Below are 18,007 nucleotides of genomic sequence, written 5' to 3'. Positions count from 1 at the left end.
TTCTGAAAAATTTCTTCCTTATCAGCATAGAACTTACAGGAGAAGGGATTTTTCCTACCCCTCCGTCAGTACCAAAGTGGTCTCATGCGTGTGGCCTGGGGACCGCGTTTTAGAAGAGCTGGGTAGATAGTGAGTGGCCAGGAGAGAAGAAGCCAGGAGTCACTGTGGGTTCCTCTTCCTGGTGGCCACTCACAGATGCCACCCACCCGTAACCTCCAGAAACAAAACATTTGGACCCCAAACCACTGTAGCCAGAGCAGCTCTATCCGGTAAACCAACTCTAGTTCTCCTTGGGAAGTCCGTGAATTTAAAAGCTGGAAGGGACCTTAACAATCTCATTTTGCACATGAGAAAACCATTCCAGAAGGATTTTCCTGAAGTCACGCAATTAGAGGCCTGTGAGGGCCATTGGTTTGGGTTGAGCACAACAGGAACTAGAGAAGCACTTTATAATCGGAAAAAAAGAAAGCTTAAGAAAAAAAGAGCATATGGCTGTTTATGTGTTTTATAATTTAACTGGGGAGACATATAACATACTGAGAGATGAATGACCGTGTGAACTGTGAAAACGCTGCAGGAATTCAGGGACGGGGGAGCCACGAAGGGCGGGGTGGGCAGACGGGCGTATGCGGAGGGGCCGCCGGGGAGCCGGGGAGCCGGGCAGCCGGCCGAGGCACGGAGAAGGGCGGAGAGCGCAGCGGCGCCTCTGCGGCCGGGTCCAGCCAGGGGAGCCCGCGCCCCCATCCAGCCCGCTCTAGCGCCCTGGGTCCCGGAGCAAAACTGGGAAAAGCCTCGGAGACGCCTCTGCAGAGTGAGTCCTCGCCTTGCCAGCGAGGGCAGAGAGCCCTCGGGTAGGGAGCGGCTTTGCCATCCCCGGCTCCCCGCGGCCTCTCCATCCGCTTCCTTGGTCGCCTGCTGCCGCTTTAAGCCGCGACGACCCACCGCGGGCGGCACAGCACACCCGGCCTTTTCCAGCTAACTGGGGCGGGGACACGTGCGGAGCCGGCGCTCCCCTCTTCTCCCCCCTCCGCCTCCTGCCTCTGCCCTCGCCCTGCACTCCAAGGCCTGGGACCACATCCCTGCGCGCAGCCCCACCCGCCTCCGCTCTGCAATCCGTCCTCTTAAGAACGAGATCCCGCAACTGAAGGTGCAGCTTTAAAATCCCGGTTTCAATTATATTTGTGTTTCCCGTCTACCGAATCCCACTAACTGCTAGTCATGCTTCGCGGGGGGGTGGTGGTGGTGGTGGGTGCTTTCATCCTTCTTCAATGTATTTATTCACAGTAGCCATGATGTGGAAAGAACAGGCACGCAGTATAAAATCCAGGAATAGGGCTGTCAAGAGAATGGGAGCAAGACAAGCAGGTAACACAGCCACTATTCCAGAAAGCGGGAAAGACCTTGCCCTCCCTTCGCTGCCTTGGCCTCCTCTGCAAGGGAGAAGGGGAGAGGGGCTGGGGGACACCCTCCTCCACCCCATCTTTGCTTTCCTGTTTGCAAGAAAGAGTCGCAGTCAGTTGTCCAAGTTTTGGTTGATTTTGCTTTTTGGAGCCTTCGCTAAGGGCCACAAGGTCCTTCCAGGACCGATAGAAAGCTTTTTCCTCTGAAGTTTTCATTCATTCATTCCACAAATATTTACTGAGTGCCTAATACGTGCCAGGCACAGCCCCAATGAACAAACCTAACACCTTTGCCCTCATAAGAATTTACATTCTCATGGAGGAAAAAGAAAATAAAGAACATACCTAATAAATAAGTGAGTTACATGTTAGAAGATATTTTAAACACGTAAATCACAGGGGGGAATCAGAGTGTGATAGGTTCCTATATAAAATCAAGTGGCCTAGGTAAGCCCGGGTAGGACCACACGATGGAAAGGTGCCAGGAAGGAATGAGACCATCTGCAGATTTGTTACCCCTGCCCCAGGGCAGTCCCTTAGGAGTGCTTCTTTGTGTCCACAGATTTGCACTGAGCGAGACCCTTGAAGTGGGTGGCTGTCTTTCTCTTCTAGAATAGGATGGGAGGTGAAGCATCAATAATTCATATTTTAATAGAGCATTATAGCTCTGACTTCCCCAGCTTCCATTCCTAACCGCTGGAGAACTGGGAAAAGGGTTGTGATTCCTGAAAACAGGTAGGAAGCTGGGGGAGGGGAAAGATAATAAAATCCAAGGAGTTTTGTGCTCTGAGTCCTGGCAACAAGAGTCCTGTGGTTGGCTTCTGAGAAAGCTAGTGCAAGGTGGTTCCAGCTTTAGGGTAGGAAACAGCTATACATGGCATGAAGTCAAAGGCCATATTTTAATAATAATGACAACAATTAAAATAGCTGGTGGTTATTGAGAGCTTACTATGGCATTGTGCACAGGTTTCACAGGTAGCCTCTTAGTCTCTGTCTTTTCTTCAACTGGGATGTCTTCAACTCTGCCGCGGGCCTTACAGTGAGATGCCGTGGAGGTTTTAGGCCCTTTATATACTTCAGAGAGTGGCAAACAAAATGATGTACCTTTTTATTCTTATAGTTAACTGTTCTGCAAATGACTCTAGGCCTTCTTAGAGTGCTTTTTCTTCTCTTTACCATGCTTACCACGGGTAGGGGAAGAAAAGGTGAAACGGAAGCTGTGCCCCCTAAAGAAACAGAAACTGATGGTGAAGAGGAATCCTTGAGCTTGTCTTGCAGAGCAACAGATAGGGGAACAGTTAGTTAAAACCCCTCTGCTTGTAACCTGATTAAGCTCACTTAAGTTATTTTGTTTTTCTTTGTCTTCTCTTTAACTGCATTCCCTCCCAGCTTCACATAGACCAGTAGTTTTACAGGAATACGGAATCAGCTCCTGCCCAGTGTGAGCTGGCTAAGGCTGCTTGGGGCCACCCACCCTCCAACTGGGCCTGTACAGGTGTCCAGGTGAATGGCCTTTTGACGTCAGAGGGCTGGAAAACTCCACCCTCAGATCGTGCTAAGCGTCTCCATTTTGAATAAACAGAGCATGTAACCCAGAGGTGCCTGCACAGAACACCAATGACCGCGCTTTTTCCCTACCTCCCTACCTGCCCTGCTTATCCCATAAATACCCCAGCCCTCTCACCTTCACGGAGGTGGATCTGAGACCTATTCTCTCATCTTCTTGCTTGGCTGCCTTGTGGGTAAACTCATTTTTGGCTGTAAACCTCAGCTTCTCAGCATTTGGCAAGCTGCTCATCTGGCAAACAGACCAGGTTTGGTAACAAAGGGAGAGGATGGAGGGGAAAGAAAACCTTATCTTGCCATTTATCCATTACCTCATTTAGTTCTTACAACACCTATTTTACAGAAGAGGAACTGAGACAAGGACAGTAGTTGCCAAGGCCTTACGGCAAGTTAAAGCCAAGGAGCTTCGGACTCCAGAGCTGTACCCTTACCTGTCACAGTAGCTGGGAGGACAGAGAACACATGTCATTATTGGGATTGTCTCCACTGTCCTGCTTACCCCACCTCCAGGGGTAGGGCAGTATTTAGGGCAGTTTCCTTGCTCTTTAAGGGACTTTAAAAGCATGCCAAATCCTTTAACAATTAATTCAAAGCAAGAGACTACGTTATTTTATTTCTTGGAACCAACAGTGAACTGGGTTGAGTTCACTATTACTTATGCTTGGCTCAGTGCTCGAAGAGTATTCGGCCTCCTCAAGATAACTTAGGAGCAGGGTTTATGTTATCACCGTTTGGCCCGTTTACCTCCTCTGAGGTTGTCAAGGAACAAGGGTCCATTAATACCTGTTATGTACTTGGTGCTAAGCAAGTCACTGAGTGGGGAGCAGCGGGAAGGATGAACATTGCAGCAGAAATCCTCCTACCCAATCTGACTGTAGTGATGCTTGACAGTTACTGTGGAAAATAATTAAAAAATGATACTACCGAAAATTTTTTATTTTAATTGTATGTATACATGTAAATTAGTAGATGCACACATGAATTCATATAAATACCTATAAATGTAAATTCACTTGCCGTCTTTTCATGTAAGGCTAAGACCTTTGCTTTGATTATGGATTGGCTGATTGGAGTTCTGTATTGTCTTTCTGGAATAAGTGACACCCATGGTGAGTCACCTACCATTTCCAGTTTGGGTTTCTTTCAAGTGAATCAACAACCTAAAGACAATTTTCAGGTAAGCTGAGTACAGAACACTTCTAGATTTTGGGGATATTTCTCCCTAATTTTTTTTTTTTTTTTTTTTTTTTTTTTTTTTTGCGGTACGCGGGCCTCTCACTGTTGTGGCCTCTCCCGTTGCGGAGCACAGGCTCCGGACACGCAGGCTCAGTGGCCATGGCTCACGGGCCCAGCCACTCCGCGGCATGTGGGATCTTCCCGGACCGGGGCACAAACCCGTGTCCCCTGTATTGGCAGGCGGACTCTCAACCACTGCGCCACTAGGGAAGCCCCTCCCTAATCTTTTAGACTTGTCTTTATCACAATCTAATTTGATAGCGAGGTTTCTGTGTGTGTGAGATTCAACTTTATGAATCTTTTCAAAGCATTCAAATTAGTTTTTGTAGAAACAGTTCTTTTTTTCTCTTTTTACATGCCTTGAGTTTACCTATCAATTAATTAAATTATGTAATTATAATAATAACGCTCCTGGTATAGACGGATATGGGAACAGACATATACTTGGCAGGCTGATCTCTGGCAAACTGAGTGACATAAACGTTGGGGCTGAAGACTCCATGAAGGTCTGTAAGTAAGCTCAGCTATAAGGAAGCAGTAACCATGAAGAAGCAGATAAAAAGTTAACAGAGGGAGGGTTAAGGAGCCTATATGCAGAGAGAAGCAGGGTCTCTGGGGATACTGTGATCCAGGAAGAGGGGGGAATAGCCAACTGCTTGAGCCATCTTACTTCCTGATGGCATTCCGGTTCTAAATTGTGTTGTGATACACATGGATTATTTCAGTACCTTCCTTTTTTTCTGGGCTCATCAGTGGATCTCTGTTCCTTGAAGCTCAAAGGACAGAAATGGAACAAGGACCCTTACTGTATATTATGTACAGGTCCTGATGGCAGGGGGGGTCAACAGTGAAGGTTTCCAGTCTGCTCGGCTCTTTGGGCTGCTACTGTTTTTCCTACGTTGTCTTCTGGGTTTCCCTAAGTCCCTTCTCCTCACCCTTGGGGACTCTCTTTCTTCCTGAATCATCAACATTTCTAGCTTTGCCCTGGCTTCTCTTTTTTGCCACTTGCTTCTCATTTTTCATCACGTTTTTCTGCTAATTCTGTTTTGCTCCCACTTCTGTTTTTCTCCCACTTAACTCTCCTGGGCTTTTGAGTTTTGACATTTCCGTGGCTGACTTTTATAGCCTTCAGAGGTCCTTCTCTCCTGGGTGTGCTCTATCGTCTGGGGGAAGAACTGATTGTCTTATGTCTTCTGTAGCCTTCAAGGTTTGAATCTTCCCAGAGTGCTCACTCCCAGAGGCTTTTGGAAATATTTTCAGGTTTGCAGCTGTAGTGGAGAATAGGGGGTGCCAGATGTCAGAGTAATATCAGTTGGCTCAATGCATTATTATTATTATTATTATTAGCAGCAAAGTCTTCCCTTTGGAGTCCTTTGCTTATTTTAGAGTTAGTTTGCATTCCACTGGCTCAAACTAGTTGAGCACCGGAGGGCAAATGAGCCAAGGTGTTTGTTGTGCTAAATTTCAGGAAAAAATCAACCTGAATCAAAAACTGACCTCAGTAATGAACGCAATAAATATTGTTATATAATTAAGAACTGATGATACTGCTGATTCTAGTACTATGTAGAAAACACCTGAACATAGTAAGCAAATATCCTATCAGGAAATCTCTGAGTCCATTTTCTTAAGAGATTGGAAAACCTATCCTTTGACTAGTTTGTGAAGTCCCATGGGTCTTTTACATCTCCGATAAAGCTGGAAATAGGGATCACAGCTTGGCCTAATACCAAGAGAAAGTAAAATGATCCAACATCTTTAAAACACCACTTTCTCCTCTGCATGATTATAGAAAGAAAATACGAAACAAATTGGTTCAGAGCACCGCTTTCCCGCTTTCCCTTGTCCCACTTTTTAAAGGGTAGAAAAACAGATTTCTCATCCACCCTGGACCTTACTGGGGAGCATTATTACCCTGGAGTGTAAAAGCCTTCTGAGCACCAAACAAATAAACATCCAAGAATGCATCCCTTCTGAGAGAGTCACATGAAAGCAAAGCAAAGGGAGCTTTGGGAGGAAATGCTGAAGGTGTGGCACTTTGTTTCATTCAGGGGAAAAGGTCATGGTGAGTTTCCAAGGCTCCACCCATGCCTTCATCCCTCCCTCCACCCCTCCCTCCGTCCATCCATACATGTAGTTTAGGATTAAAGTTTAGATGTAATTTTTGCCAAGGGATGTGTATTTACATATTTATTTGAAATGATAAAAATTTTTAAATACAGAAAGCCATATCTGAATGAAAGTAAATCTGACTTTGCTAATTAATTTTCAATGAAGACAGCTTTGCCAATTATGTAACATGGTGCACCATTTTCTATAAATTGTATGAGCTAAGCTTGTAGTTTTTTGTTTTTTTTTTTTTGGCAGAACAACCTGTTTATTGACAATAATGATTCTTCCAGGGAATATATTGGAATAACTAAGGTTCAAGGCAATATTCCACACATTCTAGAATGAATTCCATGGAGGAATAAATTGCATCTCACTGACTCAGAACCTACACATATTTTCCATGTAATAACTACACAGGACGTTGAATTACAAAGAAGTTTTGAAAACCACTAATCATTCACATTCTTCCCCAAATGTCACAGAGTAAAACTGACGGATCTTTTGTGACCTGATGACATTTGTCTCCATTTCTGTAGGTATTATAATGGAAATGCAATCTTCTATTGGTATAAAGCCACTAGATACTTTTTGTTTCCTGCATTTTATTTATTTTAAGCTTGTAGTTTTAAAATTTTTTAAAGTTAAAATATTGATTTAAAACATGGTGGAAATTCTAGTCTTTACATTTAGTTAAACTGATGATAAATTTTTTAGACGCCAGCTTAAAAATGTGTGAATGGGTATAGAGTTTTCCAAAAATATTTTACCCTGGGGATATCAAAGCCAAAGAAGAGAGTACAATTGCTGTAGAGAATTGTTAAGGGAGCAATGATATTTTAGTTAGAGAAGATGAAGAGAGGCGAGAATTGCTGCTGGTGTGTGTGTGGCGGGGGGATTGTTCTCAAAGAATTCAGTGCAGTTGAACAAATGTTGTAATGACTTGCCCTGCGCAGGACAAGGTGCAATGGGCACACAGAAATGAGTAAATGCTGATGACATTGCTATGTCCTTAAACTAGGTTAATTCTTATTTTAAAAAGTCTATACAGTACACCATTTGGGGAGGAAGTAGATGCCCTAATGAAATAAAAAATAGGGTATCATAACTCCAAAAATGTTGTGAACCTTGAGAGTGAAACATCTTCCTGGTAGAAAGGGTCAGAGCAACAGTAGGCAGCACTGCATCAAACTTTTAAAATATGATCTGACATGTGCAGGATGTTCATGGCAACACTCTGCACGCCATGGCAAACCTGACTAAGTCAAATGTCCTCTCCCGTAGACAGGCTATACGCATCCTGTACGTTTAAGCAACCGAATACTTTTACAACAACCATCGAAAGAGTCACCAAACTACAACTACACACAGCAAGATCGAATCTCACAAACACAAGGTTGAGTAACAAAAATGACAATGAAGAGGATGCAGTGTGTGACCTTTAAGTCCAGAAAAAGGCAAAACAAATCCTCATGGTTAGAAGTCAGTCAGGGTCATAGTTATCCCTGAGGAGGCAGTTGCTGAAAGGGACTTGAGGAGGCTTCTGGGTGCTGACCATGTTCTATCTCTGGACCTGGCTGGGTATAAAAGCTGACTACTTATGATCTGGGTGTTATTGTGTATAAATGTTAGGCTTAAAAAATTAGATAAACAAACAAGAAACAATAGTAGTCTGGTGTTAAATCAGTCTTGGATTGAATGGCCAAGCTTGCTAGTCTGAAAAATTGGACCTGAAATAGGAAATAGAAATAAAGTTACCCCAGATGGTGGGCAGCCATTTGAGTGAGTTTAGGATTTGGGAGTGCACATTCAGAGTTCTGCTGGTACTGCTTCCACCCCATCAGTTGTGAACCATAGTCCTTCTCCTCCTTATTGCATCCCAGCTCAAGGCTCTCAGACCTCTGGCTCTTATTTAAACTGTAAATCTCACACAACGTGGAGCTCACCCGTTGGGTCAGAGGCCCGGCCATAGTCCAATTCTACACGAGCCTTTCCTCAGTTGTCTGCAGTACAAACATCCATTCCCTTCACTTTCCTTCAGAATCTGAATAAATCCTGAGATGGCTGGAGAGGAAGCTTCACCAGCCTGAGTGACCTGATGAGAAATCTCTCCCGTGAAACCTGATGGGAGGGACTTAGGAATTTCAGCTTCTAGACACCCAGTGGGTGATTTTACAGGTAGTAGGGGATCATCTTCTTATGATTGGCAGAGCAGGGAAAGAGGGAGAAGCCCGTTCTATGCATCTCACAGGAGGGTTACAACGAGCTCTGTGAATGGAACAGCTGGGCACAGGCAGGGCTGAGAATCCCTTTTGAAAAACCGTGGCTGACTTACCTAAGACCCATGCTGCTTCCCAGTATTTTGAAAACACTAGAAATCACCTTCCAGCTTTTCCAGAGGTGAAGTCACAAGCTCCCAGCTGGGTGCAGCTGGGTGCAGCTCCACGACATCAAAGCCGTCCAGCTCGGATGGCACATGTCCCCATCCAGGCTGTCCTTGGGCGGGTCCGCTGGCTTGGAGAAAACAACACGCCTCAACGTGACAGTCCCCACATTCTGCAGACTTGAAAGGGAAATCCTCTGGATTCTGACTGGGCTCCTGGGGCTCAGCCCTGGCTCTGCCCCGAGGCTGCAAGAGGAATACGAACAAGGAAAGGGCTGCGTGTTGCTGTCATCGCTTCTCCAGGTGATCAGACACGTTTGCAGCCCGATCTTCTTTGGTCTTCACGTCCCCTCTTTGCCTCCGCTGACTGGTGCCTCAGACACCCAGCCCAGCATTTCCCCCCTTCTCCTCACTCACCCTCACCTCCCTCCCACCTACTTCCACTTTTTATTGTACATTTCAGCTGAGCGCTTCTTAAACCTCGCAGTTACTCAAAGGTTTGCCCCCAGTATCGTTGTTGTTCTACAAGAATCGATTCCTATCCCTCCCCGAAGCCATTCTTTTATGGTGTTCTCTTGCTTTCGCAGATTTTCATTTTCGTGTTCTTTTCCATTTCTACAAAGGCAGGATATAGAGGAAGGCCAGCAGAGGGCAAAGAGCACCGGAGCTGAATCAGGAGAGAGATGAGCATTTTGGTTTTAGTCACTGTGTGTGTGACTTCGGGCAAACAGTACAGAGTCTTCTCTGGGCGTTAGTTTTTTCATCTGTAGATGGGGTTGGATCACCCATGGCAGAAATCCAATGCCATGTGTTGTGTCAGTATTGGTGCCATGGGGTTGCAAAGAGTAAAACTCTGTCCTGGCTCTTACAAAGTTACTGAATAACATTACATTTTTTCTGATACACACACACACACACACACACACACACACACACACACACACACACACACACAGTTAGAGACTGAATCATAGTAGCTCCTTGCTGTCAGGTGTAACTTAACACCACATTTTATTTTTCAAACTTTGGTGAAATGGAGACAATTCAAGGCTGGTTTTCTTTTGCTGCCACAGATGTCCACATAATTGCTGAATCCTCTTAGTGGAGAAAATGGTCTTTGTCCTTACTCAAGGCAGACAAGGACATGACAGCCAAATCCAGAGAGATGGAGTAGACAAAGCAAATCAGAGCTTTATAGAGCGGAGTCTGGCAGAACCAGAAATAGAATTATACTAGGGAAGAGCACTGGGTTATATCTGAATTTTTGCAGAATCCACTTAACCCACTTCCTACTTGATTCCTTATAGCTTCCACTAACCCTCGTCCTCAAAGGGGCAATCTTCTTTTGATTAACCAAACCCAGATTCTTCCTGTATTTGCACCGACTCTGATAATGATGTGAGCATATTTTGATTACCTTCGAATATCAAGGATTAATTAGAATAAATATTTCTCACTTTCTAAACAATTTACATGGAGATGGGGTTTTGTTTGGGACTAGAGAATGAATGTACGCGGGGATTTCTCTATGAATACTCAAAACCTAAGCCAAAGAGACTGTCAAGTTTATTCTGGACTCAATACTGCTATATGACCTAAGGATTAAATTTCTATCAGAATATGAAACATGTTGCTTTCCATTAGGAAGGAGAAGAAAATAAATATATCTCAGTGCCTGCTGCGTACTAGGCACTTTATATTGATATATGTTAATTTATTTGATCCTGACCATAAATCTCCAAGGAGATATTTTATTCTCTTTTACAAATGAATAAACGTGAAGAGCACACACAGCAGCTATAGAGCCAAAGCCAGAATTGTAACCCACAGTCCAAAGCCACTGTTCCATGTGGTCTTGTCAAATCACATCTCTGCTATCTTCTTTCACCACATTCAATTTAGTTTTAATTCATTTTGTTCCCGGTACTTTGCTAGTGGTGTGGCAAATACAAAAGAACAAGATGAACCCTTTTTTGGAGAGGTTACTAATTTGAGAGAAATTAGAGCCACAGAAATGAAGTGATTAGAGCGTATTACGTATATAATCAACTTGTAGGAAGATGTTGCGTTAATGAGTAAATGAAATTCAACCGAGTGAAAGTAGATGGATGTTAAATGAGGTCCTATTAGGGAATCCCTCCTAGAAGAGATATAAAAGGTGTCATGGGAGAGGTGGCACTAGGCACTGAAAGATAAAGTTGACAAGATGAGCAAGGAGGTGTGGGCTTACTGGTTTGGGTTAAGAAATTCAATCCTCTGCAGTGTTGTGTAAGTTCTTTTTTTCTTTGGCTAGACTGTCAGAGATTGAAGGCAAGAATTGAGGCATCTTCTGTTAATTACCATAGTCCAGCACTGGTCACACAGTAAGAATAATTGAATACTAGTTAGTTGGTTCACTCATGCAATGTATGAAAGTGTATATACACCTGCAGGTCCTTTAAACTTAAATAAGAAGTCGAAGAAGGAAACGTAAGTCGCAGGTCATCTCCACCATGACTTTCTCGCTTACTCAGATGATTTTGCAACCGTGTCAGGCTGTGTAAGTTTATAAAGCATCTTCAAATGTGATGCTTATTTCATCCTCACAGTAGACTTTTGAGTATAGAAGGCAGGGATTAGATCTCCATTTCACAGCTGAGGAAACAAAGGGTAAGGAATTTCCACATGGTTATAGGGTAGCATGTTGTGGAGCCAGAATTAGAGCATAAGCCTTTCAAATCAATTTTCTTCCATAAAGATCTTACTACATCCAGTGCTGTGTATAAAACTGGAGTTTGGTTTAAAGTAAATTTAACATATATTCTTGAGCATTATCATCTTCCACTTTTATGACCAGCCTTAAATAAGCCCGGCAAAGTTGGCAATTTTAGCTTCTTTTGCTTAATGCTTTAGATACTGTTGTCAGCCTGCCCAGACCTCACCACTGAAGCTCTATAAGTTTCAGTTTGCCCAACTCTAAGATTGAGATAATAATTATACCTACCTCATAAGCTCTTTGCCAAGATCGAATGAGGAAACATATAGCAAAAAATGAGCATAGTGCCTCTTTAAATATTAGCAGTAGTACTTCACTACTCCTTTGTAATTTTTTCTTTTTGCCTTTCTTGGAAATCATTAGCCAGTTTTGAAACTTTATTGGCTAAGCTCTTTTTTTAAAAAAACTTTATTGAGATATAATTTACATATAATAAAATGTACCCACCAGCAAGATGTCAGAGTTTTAGCTGCTCCATATCCTTACCAATCCTCCTCCTCTTCATTTTAGCTGTTCTAGAGGTTTTGTAATTATATCTCATTGCGGCGTTTCCCTGATGATCAGTGATGTTGAGCATCTTTTCCTGTGCTTTTTTGCCATTTGTATGTCTTTTGTGAAGTGAATGCCCAAATCTGTCTATTTTTAATTGATTACTTGTCTTATTATTGAGTTGTAAGAGTTCTCTATATATTCTGGTACTTCATCAGATATACGTATCATGAATATTTTTTCCCAGTCTGTGTCTTGTCTTTTCATTTTCTTAATGGTATTTTCCAAGGAACTTAAAGTTTTAATTTTGATGAAGTCCAATTTGATAAATTTTTCCTTTATGGTTTGTGTTTTTGTGTCCTATCTAAGAAATCTTTACTTACTCCAAGCTTGCAAAGGCTTTTGCCTAGGGATATCCAATTGTTTCACTGACATTTATTGAAAAGATTATCCTTTCCTCATCAAATTGCTGTGGCACCTTTTACTTTTTATTTTTTAAACTTTTTACTTTATATTGGAGTACAGCCGATTAACAATGTCGTGATAATTTCAGGTGCACAGCAAAGGGACTCAGCCACACATATGCATGTATCCGTTCTCCCTCAAACTCCCCTCCCATCCAGCTGTGGCACCTTTTAAAAAAAACTACTGTCTATGTGTGGGCCTGTGTCTGGACTCTCCACTGATCTATACATATGCTTATTGTTCCACTGATACCAGACAGTCTTGATTACTCTAGTGTTATAGTAAATCTTGAAATAAGGCAGTGTAAATCCTCCAGCTGTGTTCTTTTTCAAAATTCTTTTGGTTCATCTAGGTTCTTTGTATTCTCATATATGTTACAGAACCAGCTTGTCAATTTCTATCAAAGAAAAGCCTGCTGAAAGTTTGAAAGGACTTGCATTGAATCTATATATCAATTTGGGGAGAATTCACATCTTAATATCTAGTTTCTCAATATAGAGTACAGCATATTGCTACATTTATTTAGGTCTTTAATTTTTCTCAGCAATATTTTCTAGATTTCAGTGTAGGAGTATTGCAAAAACTTCGTTAAATTTACCCCATTTCGTGTTTTTAGATGAACTTATAAATTGAATTTTAAAAATTTAATTAACTAATTCTTAATCGTAATATATGAGTACAGATGATTTTTTTTTTACCTTATATGGCCTTGCTAAATTCACTTATTAATTTGTAGATTTCTTAGGATTTTCTGTTTACAGCTATGTTTTCTGCAAATGAAGCCAAATTTACTTTTCCCTTTCCAATCATTTATTTATTTATTTATTTTTGCGGTACGTGGGCCTCTCAGTCTTGTGGCCTCTCCCGTTGCGGAGCACAGGCTCCGGACGCGCAGGCTCAGCGGCCATGGCTCACGGGTCCAGCCGCTCCGCGGCATGTGGGATCTTCCCGGACTGGGGCACGAACCCGTATCCCCTGCATCGGCAGGCGGACTCTCAACCACTGCGCCACCAGGGAAGCCCCAATCATTTATTTTTATTGTGCGTATTTGTTTGTGTATTATGTATTGTGTAGTTTGTTCCTTTGTTGTTGAGTATTCTATTGTATGGAAATACCTCAAGTTTTTCATCCAGTTACTTAGTAATTGATATTTGGGTTATTTTCAGTTTTGAGGTATTACAAATAAAGCTACTATGATCATTTGTTTACAATTCTCAGTGTGGACATGGGCTTTAATTTCTCTTTGGTAAATACCAAGGAGTAGAATGGCTGGCTCATGTTATAGGTATACACTTACCTTTGTGAGAAAATGCCAGACTACTTTCCAAAGTAATTGTACTATTTTACATTTTCACTAGCAGAAAATTCTATGAATTTCTTTATTGGTATGTGTTTCCCGTCTGGCAAGTTAAGACTCAGCTCTCATTTTGTCACTTTTTGTAACGGACATTTTCTTCCTTTTAATACATTACGTCTTTAAATGCCTCTCTATGCTCCAGCCACATGGTCCCCTCTAAGGGGCTTAAACACATAGAACTACTTCCTGCCTTATAACCTCTGTACAAGTTGCTTCCTCTCCTTTGAACACTCGTCCTTTGGCTCTTCATGCATGGTCAATTTCTTGTTGTTGAGGTCTCATGTTGTCTATCACTGCCTCTGAGAGACCTTTCCTAACTGCTCTATCTAGTTAGCCTCCCATCCCACACCATTCGTCTCTATTGCTTCTTTTTTTATAGCACTACTTGAAATTATATTATTATTTGTTTATTTACCTGGTTGTGTCTGCTTCTCTCACTAAATAATAAGTTCAGTGAGAGCAGTCTTATCTATCATATATTTGCGAGTGCCTAGATTAGAATGTAGTAAGTGCTCAATTAATGTTTGTCAAGTGAGTAAATGAGCTCCTCCCCTGGGAGAACCTCAGAGTCCTTGCCATATCCATGGCCTCTGTGCTACACTTGATTGACAGACTTTGTGCCACCTGCCACCCTTGTTGACTCACAATGCACACTCCCATGTTGAAGGCTCTGAAAGGCCTTGGCAGAAAAAACAGATCTGTTTAACTCAGTATTTCTCAAAAGTATCTAATCATTAAACCCTTTCTTTGTGACTTATGTTTTGACCTCCTATACAAAGTGTACTCTAGAATCTTTATTTGGGAAATGCTAGTTAAATTCATAGTTAAGACCCAACTCAGTTAAGCAGAATTGACTATATAGAATAATGGTCATCACAACTGACTTAAAAAGTTACCCTCAAAAGTTAGCTCTAGGAAAATGCCATTAAATCTGCCATATCTCTGAGGCTTTCTAGTTTTAATTGGGGAGATGGTTTAAAGAAGATGGAACTCTTTCACTATTTCTACTCCAAGTACTTGTTTTCCTTTATAATAATTAGTGGCATATGGTTTTATTAAAAAGGATTGAAACTGCACACATCACAAATAAGACTCAGTAATGGTTAATACTGGGATGCATACATGGCGTTTTGATATGGCCTAGAGAGAAAGATTAAACTTTCAGCTTTAAAAATAATTCAGGTAATTTGTTCATTTGTCTCCAGTTTTATTCCTGAATTAATAATTAAGTTTTCTATGCTTTTTAAACCATTTTTAAAAATTAAGTCTAGTTAATTTACAGTGTTGTGTAGTTTCAGGTATACAGCAAAGTGATTCAGATATATGTGTGTGTGTATATATATATATATATATATATATATATATATGACTCTCCTATTGATGATTGCTGGAAGACAGTTGTTTGAAAACACAGTTTAACTTTGTGAACAGGATTAAACAAGGAAGGTTCTTATATTTCTATAAAAGAGAAGCTTAGAGAGTTTAGGAAAGGCAATCCAGTTAGAAGATTGATGCCAGGGGGGCGTGTCTTAAAGCTGCACTTGCCAGAGAGTTGACTGATTTAGGGGGATCTTAGGGAGGTGACAATGGAGATTATGGAGATGCTAAAAAAATCCTCAACTTTCGTCAGTGCCCCATATTCCCTTAATTTTCCACCCTTCTCTGGAAAAGATAGCTCTTTTTAAAAAAATTTCTATTGATGTATAGTTAATATATTACAATGTTGTGTTAGTTTCAAGTGTACAGCAAACTGATTCAGTTATACATATATATGTGTATTATATATGTTCAGTTATACATATACATATATATGTATAACTATATATATATAAATATATGAATGTTCTTTTTCAAGTTCTTTTCCATTATAAGTATTACAAAATATTGAATATAGTTCCCTGTGCTATACAGTAGGTCGTTGTTTTTTATCTATTTTATATATAGTAGTGTGAATATATTAATCCCAAACTCCTAATTTATCTCTCCCTCCAACCTCCCACCATCCCAGTGCTGCAATTTATGTCAAAGAGTGTTCTTCCTATGTTTTCCTCTAAGAGTTTTATAGTGTCTGGTCTTACATTTAGGTCTCTAATCCATTTTGGGTTTATTTTTGTATATGGTGTTAGGGAGTGTTCTAATTTCATTCTTTTATATGTAGCTGTCCAATTTTCCCAGCACCACTTGTTGAAGACATTTTCTTTTCTCCATTATATATCCTTGCCTCTTTGTCATAGATTAGTTGACCATAGGTGCATGAGTTTATCTCTGGGCTTTCTATCCTGTTCCATTGATCTATATTTCTGTTTTTGTGCCAGTACCATACAGTTTTGATTACTGTAGCTTTGTAGTATAGTCTGAAGTCAGGGAGTCTGATTGCTCCAACTCCGTTTTTTTCCCCCAAGATTACTTTGGCTATTCGGGGTCTTTTGTGTCTCCATACAAATTTTATGATTTTTTGTTCTAGTTTTGTAAAAAAATGCCATTGGTAATTTGATAGGGATTGCATTGCATCTGTAGATTGCTTTGGGTAGTATAAGCATTTTCACAATATTGATTCTTCCAATCCAAGAACATGGTATATCTCTCCATCTGTTTGTATCATCATTAATTTCTTTTATCAGTGTCTTATAGTTTTCTGCATACAGATCTTTTGTCTCCCTAGGTAGGTTTATTCCTAGGTATTTTATTCTTTTTGTTGCAGTGGTAAATGGGAGTGTTTCCTTAATTTCTCTTTCATATTTTTCATCATTAGTGTATAGGAATGCAAGAGATTTCTGTGCATTAATTTTGTATCCTGCTACTTTACCAAATTCATTGATTAGCTCTAGTGGTTTTCTGGTAGCATCTTTAGGATTCTCTATGTATAGTATCATGTCACCTGCAAACAGTGACAGCTTTACTTCTTCTTTTCCAATTTGTATTCCTTTTATTTCTTTTTCTTCTCTGATTGCTGTGGCTAGGACTTGCAAAACTATGTTGAATAATAGGGGTGAGAGTGGACATCCTTGTCTCGTTCCTGATCTTAGAGGAAATGCTTTCAGTTTTTCACCATTGAGAATGATGTTTGCTGTGGGTTTGTTGTATATGGCCTTTATTATATTGAGGTAAGTTCCCTCTGTGCTCACTTTCTGGAGAGTTTTTATCATTAATGCGTGTTGAATTTTGCCAAAAGTTTTTCTGCATCTATTGAGATGATCATATGGTTTTTCTTCTTCAATTTGTTAATATGCTGTATCACATTGATTGATTTGCATATAGTGAAGAATCCTTGCATCCCTGGGATAAATCCCACTTGATTGTGGTGTATGACACTTTTAATGTGTTGTTGGATTCTGTTTGCTAGTATTTTGTTGAGGATTTTTGCATCTATATTCATCAGTGATATCAGTCTGTAACTTTCTTTTTTTTGTGATATCGTTGTCTGGTTTTGGTATCAGGGTGATGGTCGCCTCATAGAATGAGTTTGGGAGTATTCCTTCCTCTGCAAATTTTTGGACAAGTTTGAGAAGGATGGGTGTTACGTCTTTGCTAAATGTTTGATAGAATTCACCTGTGAAGCCATCTGGTCCTGGACTTTTGTTTGTTGGAAGATTTTTAATCACAGTCTCAATTTCATTACTTGTGATTGGTCTGTTCATATTTTCTATTTCTTCCTGGTTCAGTGTTGGAAGGTTATACCTTTCTAAGAATCTGTCCATTTCTTCCAGGCTGTCCATTTTATTGGCATACAGTTGCTTGTAGTAGTCTCTTAGGATGCTTTGTATTTCTGCAGTGTCTGTTGTAACTGCTCCTTTTTCATTTCTAATTTTATTGATTTGAGTCCTCTCCCTCTTTTTCTTGATGAGTCTGGCTAATGGTTTATCAATTTTGTTTATCTTCTCAAAGAACCAGCTTTTAGTTTTATTGATCTTTGCTATTGTTTTCTTTGTTTCTGTTTCATTTATTTCTGCTCTGATCTTTATGATTTCTTTCCTTCTGCTAACTTCGGGTCTAGTTTGTTCTTCTTTCTCTAGTTCCTTTAGGTGTAAGGTTAGATTGTTTACTTGTAATTTTTCTTGTTTCTTGAGGTAGGCTTTTATTGCTATAAACTTCCCTCTTAGAACTGCTTTTGCTGCATCCCATAGGTTTTGGATCGTTTTGTTTTCACTGTAATTTGTCTCTAGGTATTTTTTGATTTCCTCTGTGATTTCTTCAGTGATCTCTTGGTTATTTAGTAACATATTTTTTAGCCTCCATGTGTTTGTGTT

At 40.8% G+C, this 18,007-nt stretch overlaps 1 protein-coding gene across 10 annotated transcripts in view; it reads left to right on the top strand.

Annotated features, from left to right (window-relative positions):
- ZNF366 (zinc finger protein 366) overlaps positions 1 to 18,007 on the top strand; it is a 335,604-nt gene that overhangs the window by 227,743 nt on the left and 89,854 nt on the right. The window contains exons 1-2 of one of the 10 annotated variants that reach the window (XM_067730966.1): positions 657 to 811; positions 1,285 to 1,365. The exons of 6 other annotated variants lie outside the window; for them this stretch is intronic. The gene's annotated coding sequence lies outside the window, so the exon portion shown is untranslated. Of the gene's footprint in view, positions 1 to 656; positions 1,148 to 1,284; positions 1,366 to 18,007 lie in introns of those variants that run through there. 3 more of the 10 variants (XM_067730967.1, XM_067730969.1, XM_067730968.1) reach the window with 3 other exon arrangements.

Source organism: Pseudorca crassidens, chromosome 3, assembly GCF_039906515.1.
Source record: "Pseudorca crassidens isolate mPseCra1 chromosome 3, mPseCra1.hap1, whole genome shotgun sequence".
Lineage (NCBI taxonomy): Eukaryota > Metazoa > Chordata > Mammalia > Artiodactyla > Delphinidae > Pseudorca > Pseudorca crassidens.
The sequence above is the reverse complement of the archived record's forward strand: the minus strand, read 5'-3'. Positions and strand labels throughout refer to the sequence as shown.